This window comes from Mesoplodon bidens, assembly GCF_964165515.1.
Source record: "Mesoplodon bidens genome assembly, chromosome: 14".
In the NCBI taxonomy this organism is placed as follows: Eukaryota; Metazoa; Chordata; class Mammalia; order Artiodactyla; family Ziphiidae; genus Mesoplodon; species Mesoplodon bidens.
The window spans coordinates 35,388,992-35,409,255 of record NC_138170.1 but is presented as its reverse complement, the minus strand read 5'-3'; the positions used below and the strand labels follow the sequence as shown (position 1 = coordinate 35,409,255).

Here is a 20,264-nt window from a genome sequence, read left to right as displayed (position 1 = left end):
AGTTTGATGATGTGCATACCATGGAGATTTGTTTCTTTTTGCTCACCAGATGGGTAATGCCTCCCCTAACTGGTCACACTCCCACTTTGTCGGCTTTGCTAACCTGGAAGTCTCCCTAAACAAACCAAAGAAATCTAGATATCAAAAGCACTGCATTAGATAACCCACAGAATGGTACATATCTATATCCAGGTACAGATATATAAAGAACTCTCGTAATTAAATAATAAAAATATAAATAATCCAACTAAAATTTGGTAGGGGAATCTGAAAAAAGACTTCTCCAAAGACATACAAATGACCAATGACTACAGGAAAAAAAAAAAAAGGCTCAACATCAATAGCCATTAGGGAAAGGTAAATCAAAACCATCATGAGATACCATTTCACACCCACTAGGATGGCTATTATCCATAAAAGAAATATTGTTGACGATGTGGAAAATGCAAAATCAAAATTACTGCTGGTAGGAAAGTAAAAAGTGCAGTCACTTTGGAAAACAGTCTGGCAATTCCTCAAGAGATTAAACACAAGGTTATCATATGACCCAGGAATTCCACTCCTAGGTATATGTTCAAGAGAAATGAAAACATATGTCCAAAGACTTGTGCACGAATGTTCACAGTAGGATTATTCTTAATAGCCAAAAAGTGGAAACAACCCAAATGTCCATCAACTGATGAATGGATAAATAAAACGTGGCACATCCATACAACTGAATGTTATTTGGCAATAAAAAGGAATAATATACTAATACATGCTACAACATGGATGAACTTTGAAAACATTATGCTAAGAGAAAGAAGGCAACCACAAAGGATTACATATTACAATTCCATTTTGAAATGTCCAGAGTAGTCAAATCCAGAGACAGAAAGTATAATTAGTGGTTGCCTAGGGATGGGATGGGGGTGTGGCTGGGAAGGGGTGATGGCTAAATGCTATAGGGTTTCTTTTTCAGGTGATGAAAATGTTCCAAAATCGATTGTGAAGATGGTTGCACAACTCCATGACTATACTAAAAACCACTGAAGTATACGTTTTACGTTGGTTAAACTGTATGGTATATAAATTACATCTCAATGAAGCTATTATAGTAACAAAGAGAGAAAGAAAGCATTACCACATTAAAAAAAACAAACAAAAAAATCTGCCATAAACTCAAGATCACTGGATGCTGGCATGCACCTGGAATTCAAATACTGATCTTGAACTTGCTATTTCCTGAACCATAGAAACTGAGGGAAACAATCATTTGAATGTTCTACAAGATATACAAGTTTTCACAAACAGAGCTGAAGTCTTTCCCAAACCAACTACTTTTTGTAATCTCAAAATTCACAATTAGGCCTGGAATTTCTAATTTCACATTCTGTTTCAATCTACCTTTAATTGTAGACACAGGTTTTTTGGCTTTTTTTTTGGTTTGGTTTTGCTGACATCTTACATCACCTTCAGCGAGTGTGAGTGACAGGTGTTTCCTCTAACACCAACCAACTCATCAATTCTCTGACACCAACTGGGTGTACAAGAATTCAATTTAATTCTGACACTATCTACCTGGAGTAAGCTCAGATCCCACAAGTTAAAGGACTCAGTCCTACAGAAGGGCCCCATTTCAGACGCCAGCTGCAAATCCCAGGCAACCCTTAATTCTGCTATAAATTGGGGGTTCCCATGACTATCTCTTCATGCTCCATAATTTACTAGAATTGCTCACACAACTCAGGAAAACATTTAACGTTTACCAGTTTATTATGCAGGGAAGTATTATTTAAATATTTAAAGTATTAAACAGCTTATAGTCTTATTTGGCTAAATAGCTGAAAATAGAAAATTAATATCTAGGTTACCAGATGATGGTATCTCTCCACAACAGGATTATGAAGAGCCACCCTTCTCTCAATATTCTAGATTCCATTAAATGCTTATTGATGATTTCTTCTACTAACAACAGCAATTATGGGCTTCCTTGCACTTTAATCAACTTAGATGTCTGATAATTTTCAAACTGAGGCCTGTGGTCTCCTTACTTTTACACCTAGAGTCACATCTAGAGTCTAATAATGCAATTACTAATCCAACATATTATTGAGCATTCACTACAATGCCAGAAGCAATAGGAGTATTCAAACTAATGCAAAAGGTATGATTCCCTATACTACCTCTCATTTACTTATAGTTATGAAAAAAAAGGTGTAAATCAGTCAGTCCAACCCAAATCAGTAAAGGACAGGTACCACATTAAAACAAAAGACAATAGATAAGGTAAGACTTCAAAGAAAAGTGTTACCACTTTGGTAGAAGAGGACCCAGGGAAAGCTTCATAGAAAGAGGGGTATTTGAGTTGGGCCTTGGGAGACAGTCTAGATTCTGATAAGTGGGGAAAAGGCATTTCAGGTGGGAGAAACAACTTGCATCAAGATTAAAAAAGGCAAGCGGAAAAAATGTATTGTGTGCTCAGGAAAGGGTAGGTTCCCAGGAGTGAAGGGTTTGGTTAGGAGACCAACAAACAGTAAGCCTGGAAATCAGAGACCATGTAACCTTCTGTAAGCTCAGTGACTGTATCAGCAAGCATTGATAAATGTTTAATAACTGAATGAGATGGAGCTGAAAGGTAAAGAAGTGCCCGATATAGTGGGCCTTAAGAATCTGGGTAGAGATTGAACTTTACTCTGGAGTTAGTCCAAAGTCTTTAAATAAAGCTTTCAGAAAAGGAAGAAAACAAATTTGTATTACCTACTATGTAGCTGGTAAGAGCTTTACATTTGTTAAACTCAATCTTTACAACAGTTTTATGACAGATGAGAAAATCAGGCAAAATAATTTGCTCAAGGTCATTTAGAAACTAAGTGGCAAAAGCTGACATTTGAGTTTAAACACACACCCTGTCTGCCATTCTACACAGCAAAAGTCAACCAGTCAATCAAGCCAGGGCCAAAAGATGTCTGGCCACAACGTCTAGGATAAAAATAACATATTCTGTCAAATTAAATTTTTTAGTCTGCTTATTACTACATTATGGTAAGATGGGTTTTTGCCAAATTTGGTTAGAATGTTGGGATAGTCTAACCCAAAATATAGGCTGTAGTAGACACATAAAATTCATTTTGGGCATTCTTGGGAAGTCATCTCAAAGAAAGAGTTATCCTTCCAAACAGATTAAACTGATATAAGAGAAGTTAATCTGAAGAGGGAAATATATGCCAATTCATTAAGATGAAATGGATGATGTAAGCCATAGAAAGCCCACAAGGACACAAGCAGCATGGCTCCTTTTCTAATCACTGATTCTCCTCACAATTTTTTACTGTTTATTTATGAAAATCTACATTGATGAATACAGAAGGCTGGTGTGCGCTCCCTCAGCATTTGTGTATGTTAATATTCAATTTCTCCCAGAGGTAAAGCTCTTTCCCCAAGGAAGGCAGGAGACCCTTGGGGTCACCACATAGGGATGGATTTGTACCTTTCCTTTTTCTCAGGTTGATGGATCAAGAACAGATTAATAATGTGGCTCTCTCCCTAAGTGAGATCAGTTGCATACATGTTTCTGGAAGGCAAGTATGTAAATAAAGTACGAAGCTGTATATAAAGCTGAAAGATGCTTATTAAACTTTTTAAAACTAGCCAGGCCAAACTGATCAAAAGGAATCTGTTTGATGTTGGATATGGTTTTCATATTTCTAGGTACTGAGAACCAGGACAAACCTGACCAAGGATCAGTTTACCTATAAGAATGAGAAGCTGGGTGGGGTAGATTGGAAGGAAACTAAAGAAATCACTCATCCGTTATGATAAAATTAGAGAAAACACCTTTTCCCCCTAGAATTCTTCTGAGATTTCCTATTTTAACCATATAATGGTCTTATAAGCAAATAAAGTTACACACTATACACGTCTATGCTTTTAAAACTAAGCAATCAGATTTGTAAATGTACTTTTTAAAAGTACCGTATACATTTTTTTTTTTTTTTTTTTTTTTGCGGTACGCGGGCCTCTCACTGTTGTGGCCTCTCCCGTTGCGGAGCACAGGCTCCGGATGCGCAGGCTCAGCAGCCATGGCTCACGGGCCCAGCCGCTCCGCGGCATGTGTGATCTTCCCGGACCGGGGCACAAACCCGTGTCCCCTGCATCGGCAGGCAGACTCTCAACCACTGCGCCACCAGGGAAGCTCCCACACATATCTTTTAATTTCATACAGCTTACAATTCTTAAAGAGGATCTCCTCTATCAATATTTTCACCTATTAACATTTGTCAAAGCACTGAGTTTTATGTGCGTTAACATGATTATTTTTCATAATAGAAATAAAACTTAATTAACATATTGCTCTTTCTCTTTGAAGGCCCTGACACAGACAAGAAATTGCTATTTGGATATGTAAGTTTGGAGGGCCTTTGGAGTTTTTTGGTTTTGTTTTTACCTTTGACTATATAGCATTTGTTCTATCACTGTTTACTGAGCCAAGTATCTACAAATAGCAAAGCTTTCTATTCATTCCACTAAGTCAATTAGGTTATTCACACATTTACTGAACACTTGCCAAAAAGCCCTTTTTTTTCGGTAGCAATAAAAAGCAACCTTATAATAAAGGTGTATTTTGTTTTGGAAAAAAAAAAGCCAGGGTTCTCAAATTCATATTGCAACTCTTGCTTCACTTGCCTTCAATATTGTGTAGGTGGAGGAAAGAAACCAAGACATTCAGAACAAAATGTGAAGGGAAATTTTTAGACAGCAATAAATGGTGAAAATGACTTCAACTTACTGTCAGAACAATCCTTTGTAGAGAAACATAAATGTAGGCACTTTAATATACCCCTGACATTCAATGAAAAAAATACTAGGCACACAATACCACAGATTCAGATCTTATTTTGTTTAAACTAATTTGGGCTCTTTTTCATATAATTCAATAAGCTGCAATTATAATCATTCAAATAGGCTTTGTCTAATTGTTCTTTTTAAGACTTAAAGACTTAAATTCTTAATAACTCATGAAATATATTATTCCCTTTTTTATTATAAAAATGTTCTTCAGTAAATATTCAGACTATTTATAAATTTTCTAAGACCACTCATTTAATGTCACACTGTACTGTGGAAAATCCACTTTAAATGAACCATCCTATATTTGTAAAATGCACTAACACCTATATAAAAACCATGTAAATAAATACATTGCTGATTCTAGAAGATGTAGAATACAGTCTACAATTGGTAATATTGCTGATCCATATACCGTTACAGGGATTTCTTTAATAATGACTCTAATGTTAGAACATTAATTTAGCACCCCCTAAGGCAATGTATGTACTACTAAGTTTTTATTCAAATCATTGATTACCTACAGAGAAACAATGTAATTTTTGTTAGAAATGATTCTCAACTAGTATTTATACTAGGAAGAGTTACTGTGGTGGCTGAAATAGAAAGCTCCCCAGTTGATGTGCCCCAATAAGCTCCATTACTTCAATTTTTAAGTTTTAAACCATGTGTCTTTTAAATCCATTGTAATTCAAATTCTTTCCAACTTCTTCCCAAGTATAAAGTGCCATGGCTGTCCCTCTCTATGTCATATATAACACACGTTTTTGACAAAAATGAAACTGAATATAATAAATGCTCAGTAAACAGTAACTTCTAATGTTATCCCTATTTACCCATAAAAAAATTCTGTTAATGTTTCAAGACCCATTTGATATTCCTTCTCCAATCAGGAAATCTTTCCTCATCACCTAAACTCTTATCCTTATATCCAGCTTTGCATTACAGTTATGTATGACCTTGTGCTATCTCCTATTAAAGCTGAAAACTCCCCCAAGAGAAAGAGTGTTTTGCTCATTTTGCAGCACTTAATAATAAAGGAAAAGATGATGTTAAATATACATTTACATTTTAATTTTAATTTTGGCGGATACAGCATAAATATTTCTGGGGTGTCAATAAATTTAAAAGCAAAAAACTAAAATTTCCTAGACTATAGAATATTAAAGCCTTATGGGGATGGAGTACTCATTCATATACATATTAATGTAACATAAGAACTAGAAGCAGATAGCTAAATGATTATATTAGAGACTGAAATGTAAATATCATTTGCCACTTCATTTCATATTTTTGATATTAAAAAGCAAGAAAAACCCTACAATGGGTATCTTATTTTTTCAGTAAGAACCAAGTTTTCATTTTCAGACTAAAATCAGTCATAGAAATCAATATGTAATGTCTTTACTAGTGTCCTCTATCGCCCCTTACTCCACCTCCTCTCACCAAGGCCCTGAGTGTCCAGGAGAGAATATTCGATTTTATGGTTCTTTATGAAGTTCTTGGTCCAAGAGCCCAGTCTGCTCAAGGCATTAAAGTAGTGTTAACCTAGAAAAAGATGTTAATCCATAAAGACATTGCCCTATATCACAAGAACTAGCTATCAACAAACTGGATTAGGAAAATTAGTAGTATGGTATTTGTTAACATAGCACCAAATTTTAAATTTTGATACATTCTCAAAGCTCTTCAGAGGTGAAAAGTCTAGCAATTCCCATTTACATACTGCTTTAAACAGTAATTTGGAAGTGAAATTATACAAATTCCAAATTAGCGCTAAATACTAAATTAAAAAAAATCAAACTGGTCTTTGAGTGCTAACTCTTAAAATGGAAAAGATACTATAAAATACATCTATTTTCCACTGCCCAAAAAAACATTCACTCTTCTGGTGATATAATGATATCTTCATTCCCTTATTGTAAATACATATAGCTTATGTGTGTTTGGTGTAGTTGACTACACCCTCAAACTCGATAGCTGGGTACATGGCTCTGTCCCAGACAACCCAAATTTCACATTCCCTTGGCTACAAGGGAAGTGGGCTACTATGAGCCCATGAGATGCAGTGAGACTTTTGCTGGGACTTCTAGGAAAAAGATGGTTAATCTTTCCAGATACACATGACTAAGGATTTAGGGGCTGAAGGAACTGAAGTTATCTTTTGCTTATGTAGGGCTGGAGAACAAAGCTAACACTGAGGAAGCAGTGCCAAGAAACATACAGAAATTGAGTCTTGATGACATTATTTGAGCCTTGGGTGGAGCCATTCTTGATGCCACACCTATCCTGGACCAGTTTACACAAACCGTAATAAATCTCCTTCCCCCGCCCCCCGGGCTCACCCCTACTTAAGCCAGTTTGAATGGAGTTTTCTGTCAAAATAGAGTCTTAGCTGATATAACAACTATTTTAAGTGTTTTCCAATAATAAATACACTAGGTCATAGAATTCCGTTTCAGAAACAAGGTGAAAACAGACTCTTCCCCATAGATGATTCTGGTTTTTCAAAATCCACTCTCCTTCTCAAGAACCCCCCATCACCTGCTAAGTTCAAAAACCAAGAAAGACTTTATATCTTCTGCCTTTATACTGTCTTAATACAAAAAAAAATTTTTTTTTTGCCGCAAAGGAATAAGAATAAAAAATCAACAATGGAAAAAAGAAATAAGTAATTGGGGGGAGGGGGAAGTAAATCCTCTATAGAAACTGTAAATAGTATCCAGATGTGCTTTTTACTAAACAGTTAAATGAAAGTCAGAGACTAAAGCTTATAAAATTAAGCAGATTCAACTACATCTAGAATCTAATACAAAGATATAATGCTAAAATCAAAGTTCTTATTTGAAAATCAGCCGATAAAATTAAAATTCAAAGACAAATTCCTTGGGAAATTGAAATGTCTTAGACTTCTGAAAACAGACAAATCACTACATAATTTCAAAAGAGGTAATAGCTAATCAAAATCATAAAAATTATTGATTTTAGGGCTTCCCTGGTGGCGCAGTGGTTGAGAGTCCGCCTGCCGATGCAGGGGACACGGGTTCATGCCCCAGTCAGGGAAGATCCCACATGCCACGGAGCGGCTAGGTCCGTGAGCCATGGCCGCTGAGCCTGCGCATCTGGAGCCTGTGCTCCGCAACGGGAGAGGCCACAACAGTGAGAGGCCCGCATACCGCAAAAAAAAAAAAAAAAAATGATTTTAAGCATATTATGTGGATACAACATGCTATTGAGCCCCCAAGTCATTCTGAAAATTTTAGCTAAAGAGGATTTAACAGAGTAAGTAAATGACAACAACTGAAGTCACTTAAGAGTAATACAGAATTAGTACTTCCATTTTCTAGGGATTTTCATGACTTAACTGCTAACAAGAAAGGGAAAAAAAACAAAAAATACACATGGAATAAAATGGAATTAAGATGTATATTGTGCTTCTCATATCTTACTGAAGTGAAATTTTACCTGCATATTTTAGATCTTCTACATTTTAAACACCAGGTGTGTTTGCTGGAATGAATTACAATACTCTTAGGATCACGACGAGACCATTAATTTGGAGTCCGTGTGCAAAAGGATGAGATAAATTCTTATTAGTTGAGATGAAGTAAAATAGAGTGGTTAAGGGAGTTCTGGGGTCAGACTGTCTATGTTGACTCTTGGCACTGTCATTTAATAGGTGTGAGACTTGGACCAACTGTACTGAGGTTCAGTTTCCTCTCTTGTAAACCTGAGATAATAATAAGTAATAATCTTAACATGTACGCAGTGCTTATCATAAGTGCCAGGCATTTTTCAAAGACTTTTACATATTAATTCTTTAACTCCTTCTTAGGAGATATTAATGTTCTTAGGAGATAAATAATAATAACTCTTGAGATTCCCATTAGTTTGACTTGGAACCTGAGAATCTGAGTTACCTTTGAGACATCCATGGGAAACAATTATACGTACAAGTCTGGAGCTTGGGATGGAAATATAAACCTGGAAATCTTCTAAAAAAGAAATTACCTAGGAAGAGTACAGAATAAGAGAAGAGAAACTAAGACTAACCCTTGGATTTCCCTGGTGGCGCAATGGTTACGAATCCGTCTGCCAATGCAGGGGACACAGGTTCGAGCCCTGGTCTGGAAAGATCCCACATGCCGTGAAGCAACTAAACCTGTGCGTCACAACTTCTGAGCTTGCACTCTAGAGCCCACAAGCCACAACTACTGAGCCCGTGTGCTGCAACTACTGAAGCCCGCGTGCCTAGAGCCTGTGCTCCGCAACCAGAGAGGCCACCACAATGAGAAGCCCGCATACCGCAATGAAGAGTAGCCCCCGCTCACCACAACTAGAGAAAGCCCGCACGCAGCAACGAAGACCCAACGCAGCCAAAAAATAAATTAAAAAAAAAAAGACCAAGCCTTGTGGAATTCAAAAATTTAGGGTTCTGCAAGAACAGCAGCAGCTTCTGAAAGAGATTAAAAAAGCAACAGCATTAAGGTGTTGGTGTGAGGTATATGGTGTCCTGGAAGTGAAGAAGAATGTCTCAAAAAGTAGGAAGTAGCAACAATGTCAAATGTTGCTGAGAGGTCAGGTAAGATAAATACTGGAAAAGTGTCATTGGATTTAGCAATATGGAGATAATAAGTGATCTTCTGAATCAAGAGACTTTCTTATCCTGAATCATACTGCTTCTCCTTTCTGATATACTTATTAAAAATAATATTAAAAAATCATTTTTGTGTAGTAGATAATAAAAATCAAACCAATTAAAATTTAACTGGGGATAAATAAGTCCTCAGAATTTACAAGTCCTGTGATAAAGACTTACATGTAAGTACATTCAAAGATTTAAATGAAGCCCACAACCTCTAAGTTGTATCACTGTGATCAATGAATTATCTCTTGACTCAGATTGTTTTCTGACAATTTTACTTCATGGCGAGTTTTTCCATTTGACAATTCTTCTTTAGAATTTAGCCATGATGACTCAGGGCACCTAGATGCTATGAAGGAGCTTTCAATTTAAGAAGTAGGAGGAGAATGAGGGGGCATATTGAATCATTAACAGCCTATTCAGTTTTGAAAACTACGAAATCCTTTTTGGAAGCCATTTTAAAACACAGCTTCAAGAGGCAAAAGCCTTAAAAAACTGGTCTTTTAAGAGCTCAACTATATGCAGATAAACTGGCGTGCCATTTCTACAAGAGATACAATCAAGAAGCTTCAGCAGGGGCTTCCCTGGTGGCGCAGTGGTTGGGAGTCCACCTGTCGATGCAGGGGACACGGGGTTCGTGCCCCGGTCCGGGAGAATCCCACATGCCGCGGAGCGGCTGGGCCCGTGAGCCATGCGCCGCTGAGCCTGCGCGTCCGGAGCCCGTGCTGCGCAACAGGAGAGGCCACGGCAGCGGGAGGCCCGCATACCGGAAAAAAACCCCGAAGCTTCAGCAAAATGGGATTTACTTTTTGTTGAGGAAGTGTTGTTGGTGATGAAATTTTAAAAAGGTAGTCCACCTCAAAATTAATAACTCCTTCAGTGAACTGACAGGACTAATTCAGAGACTGAATCATCCCATTTTAAACGAAAATTACAGTAAAGCAATAAGTAAATTTGAAAAGCTTTCAGATACATGAAGTCCGTCTATAGGGCTGTGGTTCCTAATTAGAAGCAGCCAGAACTTTATAAAAGAGACACATTTCACACGTTTTCTCATGAATGATAAACTTAACTTTGTAATTTGGATGTTTTGGTCCTTTGGTAAGTTTTAAAGTATGGTAGTGAGGGACAATTCGAAAAAAAGTCCATTATGTTAACTGTAGTCTAAAAGAAAATCAGCTTTGAGTATTTCCAGTACATGCAGTTCATTAACTCTGGCGTAAACCCCCAGGAACATCAAGTACCGTGGATAGTATCTGCCAAGAACCAGGAGTACAACACTAAAGTTTTGAAGAACCACACACCTTCAATTGTTTTCGTTTATTGTTAAAAAATAAAATTAAACTTAATTGTGCCTTCTGAAGATTAAGCCAACTGACATGTTGAACACTACAACTAGCAAAAAATCAGGGTCACTCACCTCATATTTCATTCTACGGAAGGAAGAAGTTATAAATGACTTCACCATATTACTGATCTTTTTCTCCTTTCCTCTCGACTGTCAAAAAGCAGCTCAACATGAGTCTAGACAGAGTTTTTCCCCCAAGGCCATTTATGATTAACTATTATTACAGTGATGATGAAGTCCCTGATTGTTTGACATTTGAAAGACAACAACATACACCAAGAGCTGAAAACAGCTTTTGAAATTCCACTAGGCTAGTTTAAGTATAGATTCTGGATAGATGCAGGATTAACTTATGAGGCTTTCAAATCAATGAGTTTATTACTGTTTCCTACATTACTGAGTTCAAAAAGTATTCCATCCTATAGGTCAGTTAGTGCCAGCTAATACAATATACCATCCCTCCACCAGAATACACACCAAAAATAGCACAAGATAAAAAGAAGCTAAGTACATAAGACACAAATAGGAAAAGTGTTACACTTGCCATCTACATGTCACTTCTTTTAGGCCCTTAATTCATTCCAAGCCCTCTTTATAAATATAAAAAATGGCAGACAAATGTAGAAAACACTGTATAAGAGCAATGGACACTACTAAAGCTGGCGAAGGAAGATAAACAGAGCCAGTGAGAGTGATGGAGAGATGAGCATGAGAGAGATGAAGTGAGAGAGGCAGGGATGTGGAATATGAGTATTTGCAATGCACAAGGTGAAAGAAATAACCTAGAACCTGATGCTGCAACCATCTACAGAGCTTAAGTAATAGACTGAATTTCCATATAATTCTTAACTACTGTTAATCATCATCATCATCAATTCCAAGATGAAGTACAGGCTTTATCATGGTCATAATGTTTAAATCAACATGAAATATAACATCCCTTTTGCAAAGCAACTTATTTTCTTAAAATGGAAGGTGTATTATCATTACTATTCTCTACTTCATTTATAAGTTTGAGTCTAGCTCATTAGGTCACGGACACTTAAATAGATTCAAGTTACAAGAATTATCTATCCGTGGTCATGTTTACTATTTTGTGAGAACCGATTTTTTTCTTTCCTTCCTTCTCTTGCTCCCTCCCCTCTCTTCCTCTTCCTCCTCCCTCAGAAGTTATTTATTCCACAAAAATGGAAATGAAAAACAGATTAATAATCCTACCACCAAATCAAAAGACTGAAAGCTATTTCTAAAATGAGCCACACATAAGTACAGTCACCACTTTAGAATTTCAAAGTCCTTTCTGAAAAACTACCACCATTTTTATTTTACAGATGAACCAAAGATAGCTTTTTAAGACTTTCAGAGTTAGTGGAAAGCCCAGAAATTAAACATGGGCTCTGTGTTCCATGCTCATAGGTTAGTGTTTAAAACCTATTAAATAATCCAGCCTAGCAGCTCAATCCTAATAGTATGTGCAGTATATGAAGAAAGGGTCTGGCTATCTACCTATCTATCTATCCACCAAAGGGACAAAAACTCTTGAGTGAATTAAAGAACTAGATTCCTAGCAATTTTCTGAAAAATAGGAAGCTTTGTTAAAGTATTCCTTTTACAGTTATATACTTATATGCTTAGTGGTCACTTTTTGCAATCTATTATGTAATAACATTTCACAAATTCTACTTAACCCATTATATTCTACACATTATTGGTTAAAGAAAATATTGTGCCTTCCCAGTATGCATAATTAACTAGAAAAAGGATGTTTTCTTTATTCAGTGTTATCAGTAGAGTAAAAACCACTGAAATACGTTTAGTTTCTCAAGTTGGAAAACTTATTCTTATAAAAAAAATGAACTAGTATAAAAGTATTCAAAACTAGTCATCTCTATATGTACATTGCCCCCTTTTTTTTTTTTTTTTTTTTTTTTGCAGTACGCGGGCCTCTCACTGCCGTGGCCTCTCCCGTTGTGGAGCACAGGCTCCAGACGCGCAGGCTCAGGGCCATGGCCCACGGGCCTAGCCGCTCCGCGGCATGTGGGATCTTCCCGGACAGGGGCAGGAACCCGTGTCCCCTGCATCGGCAGGCGGACTCTCAACCACTGTGCCACCAGAGAAGCCCTACATTGCCCTTTAAGTAGAAGATTTAAAAAACCCATATTTATGGAAGATTTTTTCTGGGGGTGGGGCTTTCAAACATTTGGAGGATGAGGACTGATTTTTCTATAATTTTAATAAAGATTTAAAAAGAGGGACTTCCCTGGTGGCGCAGTGGTTAAGAACCCGCCTGCCAACGCAGGGGACACGGGTTCGAGCCCTGGTCCGGGAAGATCCCACATGCCGCGGAGCAACTAAGCCCGTGTGCCACAACTAGTAAGCCTGCAGGCCACAACTACTGAGACTGCGTGCTGCAACTACTGAAGCCCGCGAGCCTAGAGCTCGTGCTCTGCAACAACAAGCCACTGCAGTGAGAAGCCCACGCACCGCAACGAAGAGCAGCCCCCACTCACCGCAACCAGAGAAAGCCCGCACGCAGCAACGGAGACCTAACGCAGCCAAAAATAAAATAAAGTTATTAAAAAAAAAAGATTTAAAGAGAGTTCTTTATGGGAAATCAGAATGTTCTTAAAAAAATTACTAATCTGAGATTTGAAGCATGAATACAAGAAGACTTGAAAGCCAGTTTCCTAACACTAAACGTGTGCTAGTCTTTCAATTCCCAAGTGTATGCCATTGCAACAAGAAAGTTATACAATTTCATTACAACGATAAATGCCATCTCTTCAGTCTTGGATGCATGACACAAAGGAAACTTATCAGCAATGACTGTTTTGAATACTTAAGAAATATGCATGGTCTTGTATGTATATGGTATGTGTTTTAATGTATGAGAACTTAAATATCCAAATGAGTATAGTCTCTTCCATATTAGTCACTCTCACAGGTTATATCCTTACTTTAAATGATGCTACAATTGTCCAGAACATTATTAAAATTCCTTTTTAGTCTATGGGTGGATCTGATTTTCAGAAACAGTAATGGCCTTCTCAGAGTAGATGTGACACTTACAAACAGCCTGAAGTTATTTCCTATTTTCTTTCTGTCAAAATCCTTTCTGAGTCATATCTGATAAATAAGGTATCATGTGGCTAATACCTCCCTTTTCCTTAAAAACAAGGCGGAAATAGAAAGTAATGAGCTCTGTTCATGAGTGGCTCTTAAACTGGCTTAGAAAGCAATTAAAAAAAAAAAAAGAACCAAAAAAATTTGAGTAATGCTAGTATTGTTGAAATAAGTGTAGAGCTTCCAGGGGGACTAAACTAGACTTATTTTAGATAAGTGTATAAAATAAATATCTTTACTTTAAAGGAAGGATGGACAACCAAGTCCTATACCATCTAGTCTCCTCTACCCTTCCTTTATATTTGATTATCCCCTGCTATTCTCTCTCACTCTAACCCAGACACACTGGTTTTCTTGTAAGTTCTTGCATTCCAATCAAGCTCCAATCTCAGGGTCACTGTACTCACTGTTCCCTCCACCTGGAATGTCCTGCCCTAAGATTACCTGCAAGGCTTTTACTCCCTCACCTCCTTCAGGTCTTTACTCAAATAACTATCACTTTCTCACTCTCATCCCATACTCACATCCCACATATTCCCTCTTCCCCCTTTCTGCTTTATTTGTGTGTGTAAAACTTAATTATGGAATTTTTCAAACATACACAAAAGTAGAGAGAATATAAGAAATCTCATGTATCCATTATCTAGTTTCAAAAATTTTTTGATATAGGGCCAATATTGTTTCATCTATGCTCCTCTCCCCCACAAATTATTTTAAAGTAAAAAAATCCAGATATCATATTTTAATTCATAAATATACCTCCAAAAGGTAAGGACTCTTGTTTTAAAACCATAAAATATTACTACACCCTAAAAAATTGACAATTCCTTTTTATTAAAAAGCCATCAATGTCCAAATTTCCCAAATTTTTCATCAATGTCCTTTTACAGTTAGTTTGCTCAAAGCAGGATCTAAGGTCCACACAATACATTTGGTGGATATGCCCCTTTAGTTGCTTTTAATCTTATATCCCCCCTCCCATTTCTTGTTATTTACTCGTTAAAGAAACCAGGTCATTTGTCATTAAAACACAAAATATTTTACCTTTTTATTGTCTGTGTCTTGTTATTAGAATGTAAACACCATAAGGCAGAGATTTTAGTCTGTGTGATATCAGCATCTAGACCAGTGTCTGACACATAAAAGGCATCCAGTAAGTACAAAATGAATATTTGCCATTCATGCCAAAAGCCCACCACCCACCCAACTGCAGAAATTGCTAATCACAGCACTCGCTCCTGCTGAGTCTGAACCAGGACTCCCAATTTTCTAAACATAACACTCCAGGCAGTCACTACCAGGCAATCAGATTTGGTACCCAAGATGAAATCCATTGGCTATATCCCTGCTTTAGCCCCCTTCAAAGTAAGTATACTTCTATCTCTAAAACAGATTCACATACCTAGTATTTGGAAATTTAGCTGAAGCTCAGCATAATAAAATTACTGACTGTATTTCTTGTCAAGTATGTTTAAACATTTCTTAGCTCATTTTAGACAATTTAGGGGAAAAAGCAAATTGCAGCCAAAAAATTAATAGAAAAAGAAACTGCAGAGCATGGTGGGAAACTAGGGGGTACTACATATTTTTAGAACTAGCAACATCCCAAGAGGTTCATTATAAAATAAAAATCAGCAATAAATTCTTTGAAAAGGAAGTAAATTACATGTGTACTCAATTAAAAACTTTTAACTACATGAATGGTCACGATTAACTGAGGAATGACAAACATCAGGATTTTCCCATAGGCACCAGCAACATATTCTATTTTTCTATAAATGGTATTTTGAGGTGTAAAAAAGCATTACAGGCATGATACAAGGAGTAACATGTAGAACTCTACTTCTCTGAAACGGAGTTTATGGTGGCAAAAAATCTAAAACATCATGTACAACATTCTGAAAAATAATCAGGTGTTCTTAGGCTCATTTGTAATTCAGTTCTCTTAAATCACCTGATGAAGCTCTTTTCCTCTTAAGTTTATTTCTGAAGGAAGCTATGCTAATTGAAGGGCTCCAATCACATGTTCATCAGTTACTTCTATTTAAAAAGAAAAAAATTAGAAATTCTCTGACTCAGGAAATCTTGTGCTTTCTCTGTATTACTTGTAAATTCATTCAGCAAAAACAAAAACTATGTAGGATCTACTAAGTGCAATTATTTTCAGCCTTTGGAAGGAACAATTATTAGAAGGGATCTTTCAAGAGAACATAAAACAAGCTAGTGGTACAACTTGAAATTATATCTAGTTCTTTCAGTGTCCAATATTTCTTGTTTTGAGGTTCCCACACATTAGTCTGGGGAAAATGTTCTCTGGCAGAGGTCAAACTTAAAGAAAAACAATAAACCTCCACTACCACATGTGTAAAAAAAACCCCAACAACCCAAATCCTTTGAAAGAATGCTTTCTATTTACTTTTCCTGTGTGATATATTTAGAGAGAATCATGAAAAGATGGCTAGAGATCTACAAACAGAAAATGCTAAGTGGAATTCACTGTTTACAGACTTTAGCTAGAATTTTGTCCCTTATACAATGTTGTCAGGAATCTGTAATATTGTACTCTATAAAAACATCTTCACCAGGTTTCCTTCATTCTACTGATTTTCTTCCTTCTTTCTACTGGCTTTTAAATTTGTTTTATTCTCCTCAATTAAAAGACACAAATGTAACTTTATGAAATAAGATGATTTTTCCAAAGAAACTCCTAGAACCATCTCTCAGTGCCATCATGTGTTTGTCATTATGTTTTCATATACACAGTTAAAACAGATGAAATAAAATAATCCATATAAGCCTTTCTGATTTAATAAATATGAGAATAGGCCTATATTGATATGCCATGGTAAGATGTATGTATGCGAGAATGTTAGATAGTTCTCAATTCTACCTCCTCCAGCTTAAAATCTCTATCAGTTACAGAAGCTTCTGTCTGAAAACAACTGTTCACAGAGCAGGACTACTATAGTCCTTATCATCTGACCTACTGGACAACCACAGTAAGGCATATTCTGAATTGACAAACTCTTCATATACAAGTGACATTTTGACAACCTGAAAGGAAGCTGAAACAAAGACAAAGGCAAACACACTCAGGCTTTCCCTTGAAACTTGGCTCAGTAGCTCAGCAGTACTAGACTCAGTTCCCTGCCCTGTACTCTTCACTCATTTCCTTGAAGGGGTCCCAAAGAAACTAGGAAACCTGCAATGCCAGCCTTTGACAGTCAACACTAACTTCTGCCTTTGGATTCCAGTGACTGAGCAGACATTGTGTTAGTAGCTACCTTAAAGTACAAATGCCTCTGGCAAATCTGGTTTGTAAACGCTACAGAAAAAGTTCAACATAACCAACTGTAAGGTCACCTAAATGAAAATTTTAAGGAGAGCACAGAGTCCGCCCCCCACCAAATCCGCTACTAAGGCACAATTCCCAGATCACTTTTTTTTCAAGTCAATAAATACTACTATTATTACATTACAGCACTTCTATAATATTAATAAAAACCTAGGTGACAGTTTTCTCTTTAAAAGTCTTAAATTTATTAGATGAAGTATTATAACCACTTCACTACATACAACTTTCCATACACTTAACTGTATGTTCCAAACAACTTATTTTTCTATTTTTTAAACTCAAGATCTCTTTCAACATACTACAGAAAGGGGACAGGTTAGAGGATTGGGGGAAAAATATTAAAATAACAAATGTCTTTTCATTTTCTGATGGGACCACCAGAATCTAAAGTCTGGGGGCAACTATAAAATACAAAATTAAATTCAAGAGAATTTAGGATAAGAGAAAGTACTGTTACTACAGTTCTGATCATTATTCATCTCAGGAAATAACTAGTAGAAATGATGCTTGATTTAAAATTTTAGTACCTTCCAGTTTGGTTCAACTACTAAAATAAACAAACTTGTCCTCAGAATTATGTATTTTCCTCCAGAAGAGGTTTTTGATGTGAATAAAAAACATAAGGAATTCATATGCTGTATTTGTACAAGAAGGACAATGTTTTGAAAGATATAAATATGATCACACCGAGAAAACATTTTCTCTGTTAGCTATAAAGAAAACGGCATAAACTGAAACCAAAGAACTGGAGAAACCGAATCTTCTCCACAATTCAAAAATTTAAATTCACACTACTATGCAAACTAAACAACAACAACAACATTCTTACGATTCTGCTCAGCTATAAAAGTAACACATATTCAATGTAGAAAAAGACAAAGCCAGTTCTAAAACAAAAGATCAGCTGCTAAGAAAACAAAATAACGTTTCGCAGACTAAGAGAAGTACACAGTCTTTGAACCAAAACAAATAGATGACCGTTTCGTACACTTAAAGCGTCAGTTCGTAGCACAACCAGAGCCTTATGGATAAAGTGCTCACTCAATTATATGATGACTAAACGATGGGAAGGTTGTTGGTGCTATTAAAACCAAGACACATTTCCTTGTGTGTAGTGATTAAAATCTGTTAAGCCTCCATTAAAAAAATCTCTGTCCTCCCTCCCCCAACCCCATCCCCCATCCCTGCTCTCCCGCCTTGTAAGAGACCTGCATGTACAAAAATAAAAGTAGATGGGTGAGGTGAGTTTGTGATGTACAGTATTTTCCCCACTCGGAGTATTTTTCAAGACTCTTTTGAGGTTTTAAGATTCAAACACTATGTAAGAAGAGTTATTGTTTGAACTACCTAACAATCACCCCGACTTCTTTTAGACTTTAGTTAGCCTGTAAGTAAAATGAGCATCTTTAACTTTTCCACGGGGCACTGAAGAACGAGTTCTTACTCATAGATGCTTTCAGGTCCTCAGACACCAGGTGCGGTGGAAGAGCAAGCGTTTCCATCAATTAGAGAGCTCTTCTGGACCTCAGTTTACCCACTTACAAGAACGGGCTTATTAACGTGTTTCGTAGGGGCCCCGGAGGTGTAATTAATTAGTGTTTTTAAGTGCTCCGAGATCCAGAGATGAAAGAAAACGCGAAGGACACGCAAAGATGATGGCAATAATCGTAACAAAAAAAAGAATGACTAACTTGGGAGTCCGTGTTATGTAAGGAAGGAAGAAGAAGTTATCAGATTCGCACAAACAAAAGCCCACCACCCCCTTTGTTTCTCTTTTTTCTGTCTTGCTCCCCGCCCCCGCGGAGCTCCCCTCCAGCAGCTGGCGGCCCGGCGCGGGGCGTAGGGCGCGGGGCTCGGACTTGGCCGCCGCGCGCCCGCACTCAGGCGGAGGGGGAGGGGGCGCCCGCCGGCTCCTGACAAAGGCGCTTCCTCCTGCGAGAGCGCGGGATGCAGGCGCCGCAAACTCCTCTCTCGGCCGCCTCCGGCGCGGGGGCGCGCAGGCGGGCGGGGAGAGACGGCCGGCCGCCGGGGGAAGCCGCCGAGGAAGTTGCGCGCCCGCCTGGCCCGCATCCCTCGGTGGCCCCGCCGCGACCCCTCCCGCGGCACGCCGCGGCCACACTCACCGGACAATTACTGGTGGCCGGAATCCCAGCACGGCCCCGAGACCCGGAGCGAGGGGGGTGAAGAGTGCGTGCGCGAGGAGCACGAGCAGACAGCCCGGCGTTCCACCGCAGCCTTCCTCGCCTGCCGGCCGAGCCCGGCGAGAGGAAGTTGGCCGCGGAGCCGAGCGCTGGAGAAGCCGCGAGCGGAGAGAAAGCCGTGGGGTCCGCTTTGTGATGCGCTCCCGGAGGACTCAAGGCAAATCCGAACGCGCGGAGCGGCTTGTGCTGCTGCTGGAGGCGGCGGCGGCGGCGCCCCCCGACGGTTCCTCCGCCTCACACCGCCTCTGGGTCACTGACACACTCTCGGAGGGAGGGGAGGGGACTAGTTGGAGGGCGGGGCCGGAGGGAGGGGACGGGGCAGGGCCACAGCGGGAGGCGGCGGCGCGGCGCCGAGTGGTCTCTTGGGAGTTGTAGTTCTCTGACTGAAGAAAAAAGGTGTACCTGGTTGAGGACGTTTCCTGGCTCGCTCTGCACTGCGCATGCTCGAGGGGAGAGGCTCCGCCCCGCTGTTACTATGCTCACCGACACACTAAGGAAGGGAACGTGTTCATTGCTGCTCCTGGCTGAACAAGGCCCTCCTTGTATTACGGTGCTGTTAGGGATCCCCCTCTTCGCTAGTCTTTCTTACTTCGCTCCACCTCCAACTCCTACCCTCACCACTCATAAGTGCCCAGTGAAATCTGACTTCCTCACCGTCTTCCCTGCTGCTTAATTTTATCCCATGAATTCGGAATCACGAATACCCATTTCCCTCCGTTCCCTCAGGCGAATCCTCTCTGCCTTAAATTCAAGGGTTTCTTTGCT

General features: G+C 38.5%; 1 protein-coding gene across 1 annotated transcript in view; it reads right to left on the bottom strand.

Moving 5' to 3' along the window:
* The window catches only part of PELI1 (pellino E3 ubiquitin protein ligase 1), a 49,451-nt gene extending 29,706 nt beyond the window's left edge, over positions 1-19,745 (bottom strand). The window contains exon 1 of the mRNA XM_081254395.1: positions 19,422-19,745. The gene's annotated coding sequence lies outside the window, so the exon portion shown is untranslated. The remainder of the gene's footprint in view (positions 1-19,421) is intronic.
* Positions 19,746-20,264: the final 519 nt, after the last annotated feature.